The 12,656-nt window shown below is 44.9% G+C and overlaps 1 long non-coding RNA gene across 2 annotated transcripts; it reads left to right on the top strand.

The window, feature by feature from the left end:
- The first annotated feature begins 5,154 nt into the window (after window positions 1-5,154).
- LOC127907407 (uncharacterized) lies at window positions 5,155-6,569 on the top strand. Of its 2 annotated transcripts, none has more exons than XR_008064360.1 (4): window positions 5,155-5,346; window positions 5,964-6,051; window positions 6,285-6,361; window positions 6,440-6,569. It is a non-coding gene; the product is annotated as an uncharacterized LOC127907407 (long non-coding RNA). The 2 variants fall into 2 exon arrangements; XR_008064362.1 differs by lacking the exon at window positions 5,155-5,346 and adding an exon at window positions 5,541-5,820 and having other exon boundaries at window positions 5,975-6,051.
- The last annotated feature ends 6,087 nt before the right edge of the window (window positions 6,570-12,656 follow it).

The raw sequence follows: 12,656 nt of genomic DNA, 5'->3' as shown, positions 1-12,656 counted from the left end.
CATGCCTTCCGCCTGGCTACTCCAACCTCGGCCAACAGCTCCGCCCCCCCCGCAGCTCCTCGCCCAAGCCTCTCCAGGTTCTCCTTTACCCAAATCCAGATAGCAGATGTTCTGAAAGAGCTGCAAAACCTGGACCCGTATAAATCAGCTGGGCTTGACAATCTGGACCCTCTATTTCTGAAACTATCTGCCGCCATTTTTCACAACCCCTATTACCAGCCTGTTCAACCTCTCTTTCATATCGTCTGAGATCCCCAAGGATTGGAAAGCTGCCGCAGTCATCCCCCTCTTCAAAGGGGGAGACACCCTGGACCCAAACTGTTACAGACCTATATCCATTCTGCCCTGACTATCTAAGGTCTTCGAAAGCCAAGTCAACAAACAGGTCACTGACCATCTTGAATCCCACCGTACCTTCTCCGCTGTGCAATCTGGTTTCCGAGCCGGTCACGGGTGCACCTCAGCCACACTCAAGGTACTAAACGATATCATAACCGCCATCGATAAAAGACAGTACTGTGCAGCCGTCTTCATCGACCTTGCCAAGGCTTTCAACTCTGTCAATCACCATATTCTTATCGGCAGACTCAGTAGCCTCGGTTTTTCGGATGACTGCCTTGCGTGGTTCACCAATTACTTTGCAGACAGAGTTCAGTGTGTCAAATCGGAGGGCATGCTGTCCGGTCCTCTGGCAGTCTCTATGGGGGTGCCACAGGGTTCAATTCTCGGGCCGACTCTTTTCTCTGTATATATCAATGATGTTGCTCTTGCTGCGGGCGATTCCCTGATCCACCTCTACGCAGACGACACCATTCTATATACTTTCGGCCCGTCATTGGACACTGTGCTATCTAACCTCCAAACGAGCTTCAATGCCATACAACACTCCTTCCGTGGCCTCCAACTGCTCTTAAACGCTAGTAAAACCAAATGCATGCTTTTCAACCGATCGCTGCCTGCACCCGCATGCCCGACTAGCATCACCACCCTGGATGGTTCCGACCTTGAATATGTGGACATCTATAAGTACCTAGGTGTCTGGCTAGACTGCAAACTCTCCTTCCAGACTCATATCAAACATCTCCAATCGAAAATCAAATCAAGAGTCAGCTTTCTATTCCGCAACAAAGCCTCCTTCACTCACGCTGCCAAGCTTACCCTAGTAAAACTGACTATCCTACCGATCCTCGACTTCGGCGATGTCATCTACAAAATTGCTTCCAGACCCACTGGCTCCAGGTCATCTACAAGGCCATGCTAGGTAAATCTCCGCCTTATCTCAGTTCACTGGTCACGATGGCAACACCCATCCGTAGCACGCGCTCCAGCAGGTGTATCTCACTGATCATCCCTAAAGCCAACACCTCATTCGGCCGCCTTTCGTTCCAGTACTCTGCTGCCTGTGACTGGAACGAATTGCAAAAATCGCTGAAGTTGGAGACTTTTATCTCCCTCACCAACTTCAAACATCTGCTATCTGAGCAGCGAACCGATCGCTGCAGCTGTACATAGTTTATTGGTAAATAGCCCACCCATTTTCACCTACCTCATCCCCACACTGTTTTTATTTATTTACTTTTCTGCTCTTTTGCACACCAATATCTCTACCTGTACATGACCATCTGATCATTTATCACTCCAGTGTTAATCTGCAAAATTGTAATTATTCGCCTACCTCCTCATGCCTTTTGCTCACATTGTATATAGACTCCCCCTTTTTTTCTACTGTGTTATTGACTTGTTAATTGTTTACTCCATGTGTAACTCTGTGTTGTCTGTTCACACTGCTATGCTTTACCTTATCCAGGTCGCAGTTGCAAATGAGAACTTGTTCTCAACTAGCCTACCTGGTTAAATAAAGGTGAAATAAAAATAAAATAAAATTAAGCCTGTGCTGTAGTTAGTTGCTAACGCACCTATAGCACAGGCTTAATCAACCATAGCCAGCCAATCCATAAATTGTCAACACTAGGTCTACAAATATCTCCATTAGGCTATGGTTACATCCCAAATGGCACCCTATTCCCTATATAGTACACTACTTTAGACCAGAGCCCTATTCCCTGTATAGTACACTACTTTAGACCAGAGCCCTATTCCCTATATCGTGCACTACTTTAGACCAGGGCCCTATTCCCTATATCGTGCATTGTTTGACCAGAGCCCTCAAAAGTAGTGCACTAAAAAGGAAAAGGCATGCCATTCAGGAAGATAGACACATTTGATTGATGTCTACATCATTGGCAGATGTCTGAAGTCTGTCTGTATAGCATTGGAGGGAATGAAAACCCACACCATGCACAGGTTTCCTCTCTTGACATTATCCATCAGCCGTATTAGCTTTTTAAATGGCTGCTGTCCATGTTGCTGAGACACGTAGTGCTGAGGAGGAAGTTTACAACGGGCAACATGTCAAACGGTTTTAAAAAACGCAGAATGAAAATACAGTGAAATTGTGTAAGGGACTCTCAGAGAATTCATTGATATACACTGACATAGACACCAAACATTGTGGTTGACATTCAGATCTTCTACAAAATCGTATATTGACTGTGGTAGCCAAACAGTAAAAAGACAATAATAGCAAGAAAACCAAACCACCACAACAGCATAAATAGTATGCAATGACATGAGACAAGTTTAAAGAGCCCAGGGTTGCAGATGGTGAACATACTTTACGTGAGATAGTGTCTCATAGGAGAGACAAAGACACCACATACACGATATATAGAGATGTATTTACACCTGTATGGGGCCTCTCTTCCTGACACACACACACACACACACACACACACACACACACACACACACACACACACACACACACACACACACACACACACACACACACACACACACAGACACACACACACACACAGACAGACAGACAGACAGACAGACAGACAGACTTGTCTTATCTGTAGGAAGTGAAAAGCCTTTGTTTGGGGTGTGGCGAGCCTGCACCCACATCTGGTGCTGCGTTTAAGGGTCTAATGGACTGGAATCCTTCCTCCCCGCGTTCCCTCTGTAATTGATAGTGCACGGAGCCATTATTTCATTTGAAGGGCCTAGTAAACAAACCACCTCGGACAGGTACAATATGGAAATCTTGCCACCGTATCGGAAGCGCCACGAGTTATGGGTGCCGGCGCTGCTATTCTGTTCCATGTAATATACTCCTAACAGATTTAGTCATTAGGTGCAGCTGGGGTCAAGGCCAAATGGACATCAAATGGTTTAAATTAGCCCCACTTGTCCGTATTGATTTATGCGCAGTGGTAAATTGCATCTGTTGAGGAGGGTCTTTTCAATCAAAAGGCTCTTCTCATTAACTGATCTAAGGGGCATCATTACACTGAAGCAGGTCGGAGTTTCCAGCCCAGGGAAATACTACGCTGATCTCAGGGGCATCATTACACTGAAGCAGGTCGGAGTTTCCAGCCCAGGGAAATACTACGCTGATCTAAGGGGCATCATTACACTGAAGCAGGTTGGAGTTTCCAGCCCAGGGAAATACTACGCTGATCTCAGGGGCATCATTACACTGAAGCAGGTCGGAGTTTCCAGCCCAGGGAAATACTACGCTGATCTAAGGGGCATCATTACACTGAAGCAGGTCGGAGTTTCCAGCCCAGGGAAATACTACGCTGATCTAAGGGGCATCATCACACTGAAGCAGGTTGGAGTTTCCAGCCCAGGGAAATACTACGCTGATCTCAGGGGCATCATTACACTGAAGCAGGTCGGAGTTTCCAGCCCAGGGAAATACTATGCTGATCTAAGGGGCATCATTACACTGAAGCAGGTTGGAGTTTCCAGCCCAGGGAAATACTATGCTGATCTAAGGGGCATCATTACACTGAAGCAGGTTGGAGTTTCCAGCCCAGGGAAATACTACGCTGATCTCAGGGGCATCATTACACTGAAGCAGGTTGGAGTTTCCAGCCCAGGGAAATACTACGCTGATCTCAGGGGCATCATTACACTGAAGCAGGTTGGAGTTTCCAGCCCAGGGAAATACTACGCTGATCTAAGGGGCATCATCACACTGAAGCAGGTCGGAGTTTCCAGCCCAGGGAAATACTACGCTGATCTCAGGGGCATCATTACACTGAAGCAGGTCGGAGTTTCCAGCCCAGGGAAATACTACGCTGAACTAAGGGGCATCATTACACTGAAGCAGGTCGGAGTTTCCAGCCCAGGGAAATACTACGCTGATCTAAGGGGCATCATTACATTGAAGCAGGTCGGAGTTTCCAGCCCAGGGAAATACTACGCTGATCTAAGGGGCATCATTACACTGAAGCAGGTCGGAGTTTCCAGCCCAGGGAAATACTACGCTGATCTCAGGGGCATCATTACACTGAAGCAGGTCGGAGTTTCCAGCCCAGGGAAATACTACGCTGATCTAAGGGGCATCATTACACTGAAGCAGGTCGGAGTTTCCAGCCCAGGGAAATACTACGCTGATCTAAGGGGCATCATCACACTGAAGCAGGTCGGAGTTTCCAGCCCAGGGAAATACTACGCTGATCTCAGGGGCATCATTACACTGAAGCAGGTCGGAGTTTCCAGCCCAGGGAAATACTACGCTGATCTAAGGGGCATCATCACACTGAAGCAGGTCGGAGTTTCCAGCCCAGGGAAATACTACGCTGATCTCAGGGGCATCATTACACTGAAGCAGGTCGGAGTTTCCAGCCCAGGGAAATACTACGCTGATCTAAGGGGCATCATCACACTGAAGCAGGTCGGAGTTTCCAGCCCAGGGAAATACCACACTGATTTCTTGAAGAACGGCCTGAATGAGGACAGCATCTCTTTGTGTTAAAACAGGCCAAATTCAATATTTTCATCAAATATTTTATTTTTATACATACAATTCTAACTCAAATAGCTAAATGATCCATGGTCTAACCATGTTAAAACAATTTCATATGTCAGTTTATGGAATTGTCTTAGACTTTTAGTGGTTAAAGGAGAGCAGGATCTGTGGAACAGGTGTTTAACTATCCCAGTATAGCCTCTCCTCTAGTAGGTATAGCCTAGGTGACATGACCCTGTTCTGAATCCAGCCCAAACTCTAGCATAGTGGATTAGCCTCTCCTCTAGTAGGTATAGCCTAGGTGACATGACCCTGTTCTGAATCCAGCCCAAACTCTAGCATAGTGGATTAGCCTCTCCTCTAGTAGGTATAGCCTAGGTGACATGACCCTGTTCTGAATCCAGCCCAAACTCTAGCATAGTGGATTAGCCTCTCCTCTAGTAGGTATAGCCTAGGTGACATGACCCTGTTCTGAATCCAGCCCAAACTCTAGCATAGTGGATTAGCCTCTCCTCTAGTAGGTATAGCCAAGGTGACATGCCCCTGTTCTGAACCCAGCCCAAACTGTAGCATAGTGGATTAGCCTCTCCTCTAGTAGGTATAGCCTAGGTGACATGCCCCTGTTCTGAATCCAGCCCAAACTGTATGGATAGTGGATTAGCCTCTCCTCTAGTAGGTATAGCCTAGGTGACATGACCCTGTTCTGAATCCAGCCCAAACTCTAGCATAGTGGATTAGCCTCTCCTCTAGTAGGTATAGCCTAGGTGACATGACCCTGTTCTGAATCCAGCCCAAACTCTAGCATAGTGGATTAGCCTCTCCTCTAGTAGGTATAGCCTAGGTGACATGACCCTGTTCTGAATCCAGCCCAAACTCTAGCATAGTGGATTAGCCTCTCCTCTAGTAGGTATAGCCTAGGTGACATGACCCTGTTCTGAATCCAGCCCAAACTCTAGCATAGTGGATTAGCCTCTCCTCTAGTAGGTATAGCCTAGGTGACATGACCCTGTTCTGAATCCAGCCCAAACTGTAGCATAGTGGATTAGCCTCTCCTCTAGTAGGTATAGCCTAGGTGACATGACCCTGTTCTGAACCCAGCCCAAACTGTAGCATAGTGGATTAGCCTCTCCTCTAGTAGGTATAGCCTAGGTGACATGACCCTGTTCTGAATCCAGCCCAAACTCTAGCATAGTGGATTAGCCTCTCCTCTAGTAGGTATAGCCTAGGTGACATGACCCTGTTCTGAATCCAGCCCAAACTGTAGCATAGTGGATTAGCCTCTCCTCTAGTAGGTATAGCCTAGGTGACATGACCCTGTTCTGAATCCAGCCCAAACTGTATGGATAGTGGATTAGCCTCTCCTCTAGTAGGTATAGCCTAGGTGACATGACCCTGTTCTGAATCCAGCCCAAACTGTATGGATAGTGGATTAGCCTCTCCTCTAGTAGGTATAGCCTAGGTGACATGACCCTGTTCTGAATCCAGCCCAAACTCTAGCATAGTGGATTAGCCTCTCCTCTAGTAGGTATAGCCTAGGTGACATGACCCTGTTCTGAATCCAGCCCAAACTGTATGGATAGTGGATTAGCCTCTCCTCTAGTAGGTATAGCCTAGGTGACATGACCCTGTTCTGAATCCAGCCCAAACTCTAGCATAGTGGATTAGCCTCTCCTCTAGTAGGTATAGCCTAGGTGACATGACCCTGTTCTGAATCCAGCCCAAACTCTAGCATAGTGGATTAGCCTCTCCTCTAGTAGGTATAGCCTAGGTGACATGACCCTGTTCTGAATCCAGCCCAAACTCTAGCATAGTGGATTAGCCTCTCCTCTGTGTCGGTTTGTAAATGACGGCTGACCGGTCATGTTGACATGTCGTATTTGGTTCGACATGGCCACTCATAATTCTGGAAGCCTGTGTTGTTTTAAATAACCACTAAGACACAACCAGACCAAACACTCCTTCATTACAGCAGCATCTGTCTGTGTTAAAACACTCCTTCATTACACCAGCATCTGTCTGTGTTAAAACACTCCTTCATTACAGCAGCATCTGTCTGTGTTAAAACACTCCTTCATTACACCAGCATCTGTCTGTGTCAAAACACTCCTTCATTACAGCAGCATCTGTTTGTGTTAAAACACTCATTCATTACACCAGCATCTGTCTGTGTCAAAACACTCATTCATTACACCAGCATCTGTCTGTGTCAAAACACTCCTTCATTACACCAGCATCTGTCTGTGTTAAAACACTCCTTCATTACACCAGCATCTGTCTGTGTCAAAACACTCATTCATTACAGCAGCATCTGTCTGTGTTAAAACACTCATTCATTACAGCAGCATCTGTCTGTGTTAAAACACTCATTCATTACACCAGCATCTGTCTGTGTTAAAACACTCATTCATTACACCAGCATCTGTCTGTGTCAAAACACTCCTTCATTACACCAGCATCTGCCTGTGTTAAAACACTCATTCATTACACCAGCATCTGTCTGTGTCAAAACACTCCTTCATTACACCAGCATCTGTCTGTGTTAAAACACTCATTCATTACACCAGCATCTGCCTGTGTTAAAACACTCATTCATTACACCAGCATCTGTCTGTGTTAAAACACTCATTCATTACACCAGCATCTGTCTGTGTTAAAACACTCATTCATTACACCAGCAGCTGTCTGTGTTAAAACACTCATTCATTACAGCAGCATCTGTCTGTGTTAAAACACTCATTCATTACACCAGCATCTGTCTGTGTTAAAACACTCATTCATTACACCAGCATCTGTCTGTGTCAAAACACTCCTTCATTACACCAGCATCTGTCTGTGTTAAAACACTCATTCATTACACCAGCATCTGTCTGTGTTAAAACACTCATTCATTACACCAGCATCTGTCTGTGTTAAAACACTCATTCATTACACCAGCATCTGTCTGTGTTAAAACACTCATTCATTACACCAGCATCTGTCTGTGTCAAAACACTCATTCATTACACCAGCATCTGTCTGTTTCAAAACACTCATTCATTACACCAGCATCTGTCTGTGTTAAAACACTCATTCATTACACCAGCATCTGCCTGTGTTAAAACACTCATTCATTACACCAGCATCTGTCTGTGTTAAAACACTCATTCATTACACCAGCATCTGTCTGTGTTAAAACACTCATTCATTACACCAGCATCTGTCTGTTTTAAAACACTCATTCATTACACCAGCATCTGTCTGTGTCAAAACACTCATTCATTACACCAGCATCTGTCTGTTTCAAAACACTCATTCATTACACCAGCATCTATCTGTGTCAAAACACTCATTCATTACAGGACAATAAAATGAGGAAGAGACATGATTTCAGCTTTTGTTAACTACCATCCTTCAGCCTCTAGACTTCATATGTTTCTGTTCAGCTGGTGATTTGTTGATTGCATGTTTCTCCCACCTCCAAGTTGAACAATGTCTGCAGGAGGCCATAGTCATTTTGCCCCAACGGCTTATTGATTTATATTTGTTGGGTGTCAGTCAACCAGTGTTCTGCATTGTATGATGGGCAATGAGCCTACTGTAGTGTAATGAATTAGTCCTCAAAAGCCTGGCTAGGCCTAGAACACACACACACACACACACACACACACACACCCTTGTCAAGTCCGTGGCTGAGCACAACAAGCCTGAGCAGCTCTCTTCACTTCACTTAATTGGATTCTAATGTATTCGACTCGCTCGAGTGAGCATGTGTAGATGGCAACCAGCACATTCCAACTGAGTTGAGCCGAGGAGAAGGAGAGAGAGAGAGAGAGGTCATGAGCAGATGAGCTCCTGAATCTTTCAATATTTTTCTACAAAAAGATAGATTTAGAGTTGGATAAATATATATATATATATATCAGAGCAATTCTGACTTATTTTTCTCCATCTCTGGATTCCTACCGCAAGTTCTGAACCTTTTTCTTCACCTGGATCATCTGGATCATCAAAAGCCAAGTTAACAAACAGATTACCGACCACTTCGAATCCCACCGTAACTTCTCCGCTACGCAATCTGGTTTCCAAGCTGGTCGTGGGTGCACCTCAGCCACGCTCAAGGTCCTAAACGATATCATAACCGTGATCGATAAGAGATATTACTGTGCAGTCGTTTTCATCGACCTGGCCAAGGCTTTTGACTCTGTCAGTCACCACATTCTTATTGGCAGACTCAACAGCCTTGGTTTCTCAAATGATTGCCTCACCCGGTTCACCAACTATTTATCTGATAGAGTTCAGTGTGTCAAAATGGAGGGCCTGTTGTCCGGACCTCTTGCAGTCTCTATGGGGGTGCCACAGGGTTCAATTCTCGGGCCGACTCTCTTCTCTGTATACATCAATGATGTCGCTCTTGCTGCTGGTGATTTTCTGATCCACCTCTATGCAGACGACACCATTCTGTATACTTCTGGCCCCTCTTTAGACACTGTGTTAACTAACCTCCAGACGAGCTTCAATGCCATATAACTCTCCTTCCGTGGCCTCTAACTGCTCTTAAACGCAAGTAAAACTAAATGCATGCTCTTCAACCGATCACTGCCCGCACCTGCCCGCCCATCCAGCACCACTACTCTGGACGGTTCTGATTTAGAATATGTGGATAACTACAAATATCTGGCTAGACTGTAAACTCTCCTCCCAGACTCACATTAAGCATCTCCAATCCAAAATTAAATCTAGAATTGGCTTCCTATTTCGCAACAAACCAGCCTTCACTCATGCAGCCAAACATACCCTGGTAAAACTGACCATCCTACCGATCCTCAACTTCAGCAATGTCATCTATAAAATAGCCTCCAACACTCTACTCAACAAATTGAATGCAGGTTATCATAGTGCCATATGTTTTGTCACCAAAGCCCCATATACTACCCACCACTGCGACCTGTACTCTCTCGTTGACTGGCCATCGCTTCATACTCGTCGCCAGACCCACTGGCTCCAGGTCATCTACAGGTCTCTGCTAGGTAATGCCCCGCCTTCTCAGCTCACTGGTCACCATAGCAGCACCCACCGGTAGCACGTGCTCCAGCAGGTATATCTCACTGGTCACCCCCAAAGCCAATTCCTCCTTTGGCTGCCTCTCCTTCCAGTTCTCTGCTTCCAATGACTCGAACGAACTGCAAAAATCTCTGAAGTTGGAGACTCTTACCTCCCTCACTAGCTTTAAACACCAGCTGCTCACAGATCACTGCACCTGTACATAGCTCATCTATAATTAGCCCATCCAATCTACCTTATCGCCATACTGTATTTATTTATTTATTTATCTTGCTCCTTTGCACCCCAGTATCTCTACTTGCACATTCATCTTCTGTACATGCTACCATTCCAGTGTTTAATTGCTATATTGTAATTACTTTGCCACCATGACCTATTTATTGCCTTACCTCTCTTATCCTACCTCATTTGCACATAGTGTATATAGATGTACTACTGTATTATTGATTGTATGTTTGTTTATTCCATGTGTAACTCTGTGGGGTGGTGTTGTATGTGTCGAACTGCTTTGCTTTACCTTATCCAGGTCGCAGTTGCAAATGAGAACTTGTTCTCAACTAGCCTACCTGGTTAAATAAAGGTGAAATAAAAATAATAAAAGATTAATCCCCATCAGAATTCACACAGGGACAAATGACCTGAGGGCCCAGCAGGAAAGGGAGTGATTTGAAAAAGCTTCTTCCTCATTCCCTAACTCACAAGTGGTCATCTTCACCATACTACCGCAAAAATACTTTCACCTGCCACCATACAGCTGGTGAATGAAAGCATTTCCCGGGACTGTACCTCAAAGCTTAACGTCTACCACTCCATCATGGACTTGAACAGCCTTTAAGACCAAGTCCACCTCTACAATGCAGCAGTCTCCACTTTTGCCAGGACATCACCCTCAACCGCAGCCCCAACACCTCACACAAGAGCAACACAGCAATGAACACCCCGCCCAGATCAGAGCTGTGAGACCCCCTCCCAGAGGACCTGCACCAAGAGGGCTTACACCAAGAGGACCTACACCAAGAGGATCCACACCAAGAGGACCTACACCAAGAGGGTCCACACCAAGAGGATCCACACCAAGAGGATCCACACCAAGAGGATCCGCACCAAGAGGACCTGCACCAAGATGATCCACACCAAGAGGACCTGCACCAAGAGGACCTACACCAAGAGGATCCACACCAAGAGGATCCACACCAAGAGGATCCACACCAAGAGGACCCGCACCAAGAGGACCCGCACCAAGAGGACCCGCACCAAGAGGAGCCACACCAAGAGGACCCGCACCAAGAGGACCCACACCAAGAGGAGCCACACCAAGAGGACCCACACCAAGAGGACCTACACCAAGAGGATCCACACCAAGAGGACCTGCACCAAGAGAATCCACAGCAAGAGAATCCACACCAAGAGGACCTACACCAAGAGGATCCACACCAAGAGGTCCTACACTAAGCTATATGGAATTGTTTTAAGAAGGTCATACCAAGGTTAATTTTGCTATTTGATTTTGAATTTTAAGACCACTTGAAGCAATTTGTTGATGAATATTTGTATTTGGCGTTACTGCTATTAGCCCATACAAACACATAGAACAACAGAAACACTACATGGAACAACAACAACCCCCCCCACAAAATCGAAAGGAAGTTAGTTTTCAAGTGTCTGTCCTATATCTGAGAGATACAAGAAAAGTCAGGAAACATTTTCTTATTCTTTTAAAACATTATTATTTTTTTATATTTTTTTTTACATGTATTTAACCCCTTATTTAACCCCTTATTTTTTAAGCTAAACACAGTCTCCATATATACAGTACCAGTCAGAAGTTTGGACACACCTGTTCATTCAAGGGTTTTTCTTTATTTTACTATTTTCTACATTGTAGAATAATAGTGAAGACATCAAAACTATGCAATAACACGTATGGAATCATGTAGTAACCAAGAAAGTGTTAAACAACATAATATATTTGATATATTCTTAAAAGTAGCCACCCTGCCTTTATGACAGCTTTGCACACTCTTGGCATTCTCTCAACCAGCTTTAGCTGGAATGCTTTTCCAACAGTCTTGAAGGAGTTCCCACATATGCCGAGCACTTGTTGGCTGCTTTTACTTCACTCTGCGGTCCAACTCATCACAAATCATCTCAACTGGGTTGAGGTCGGGTGATTGTGGAGGCCAAATCATCAGATGCAGCACTCCATCACTCTCCTTCTTGGTCAAATAGCCCTTACACAGCCTGGAGGTGTGTTGGGTCATTGTCCTGTCATTGGAACCTGTCCAACCAAAAACACAGAGACCCAGAAAACCTGAGCCTACACCTTCACTATGGTGAATAACTAAAACAATACAGAAATACACTACAGCACATCAGAAATCAGTTGAATGCAATTGAAGAATTTATAGACTAACCACTTCTAGGAAAATGGGAATATACTAAACAAACAACATGAAGAATTATCTTTTCAAAACGGAGATGTATGGATCAACCACTTCTCCAATATTTTTGGATCTATAACAAAGAACAAAGTGCAAAAACATATACATGATCAAATACATTCTTAGAATCCACTATTAAAGACCAGAACACACTGGATTCTCCAGGTACATTGAATGAACTATAGGACAGAATTACAAACCTCTAAACCCCAAAAGGCCTGTGGTGTTGATGGTGGTTTCTATACTGAAGAAAAATATAAATGCAACATGCAAACAATTTCAAAGATTTTACTGAGTTACAGTTCATGGAAGGAAATCATTAATAAATTCATTAGGCCCTAATCTATAGA

Source organism: Oncorhynchus keta, chromosome 14 (genome assembly GCF_023373465.1).
Source record: "Oncorhynchus keta strain PuntledgeMale-10-30-2019 chromosome 14, Oket_V2, whole genome shotgun sequence".
Lineage (NCBI taxonomy): Eukaryota > Metazoa > Chordata > Actinopteri > Salmoniformes > Salmonidae > Oncorhynchus > Oncorhynchus keta.
The sequence above is the reverse complement of the archived record's forward strand: the minus strand, read 5'-3'. Positions and strand labels throughout refer to the sequence as shown.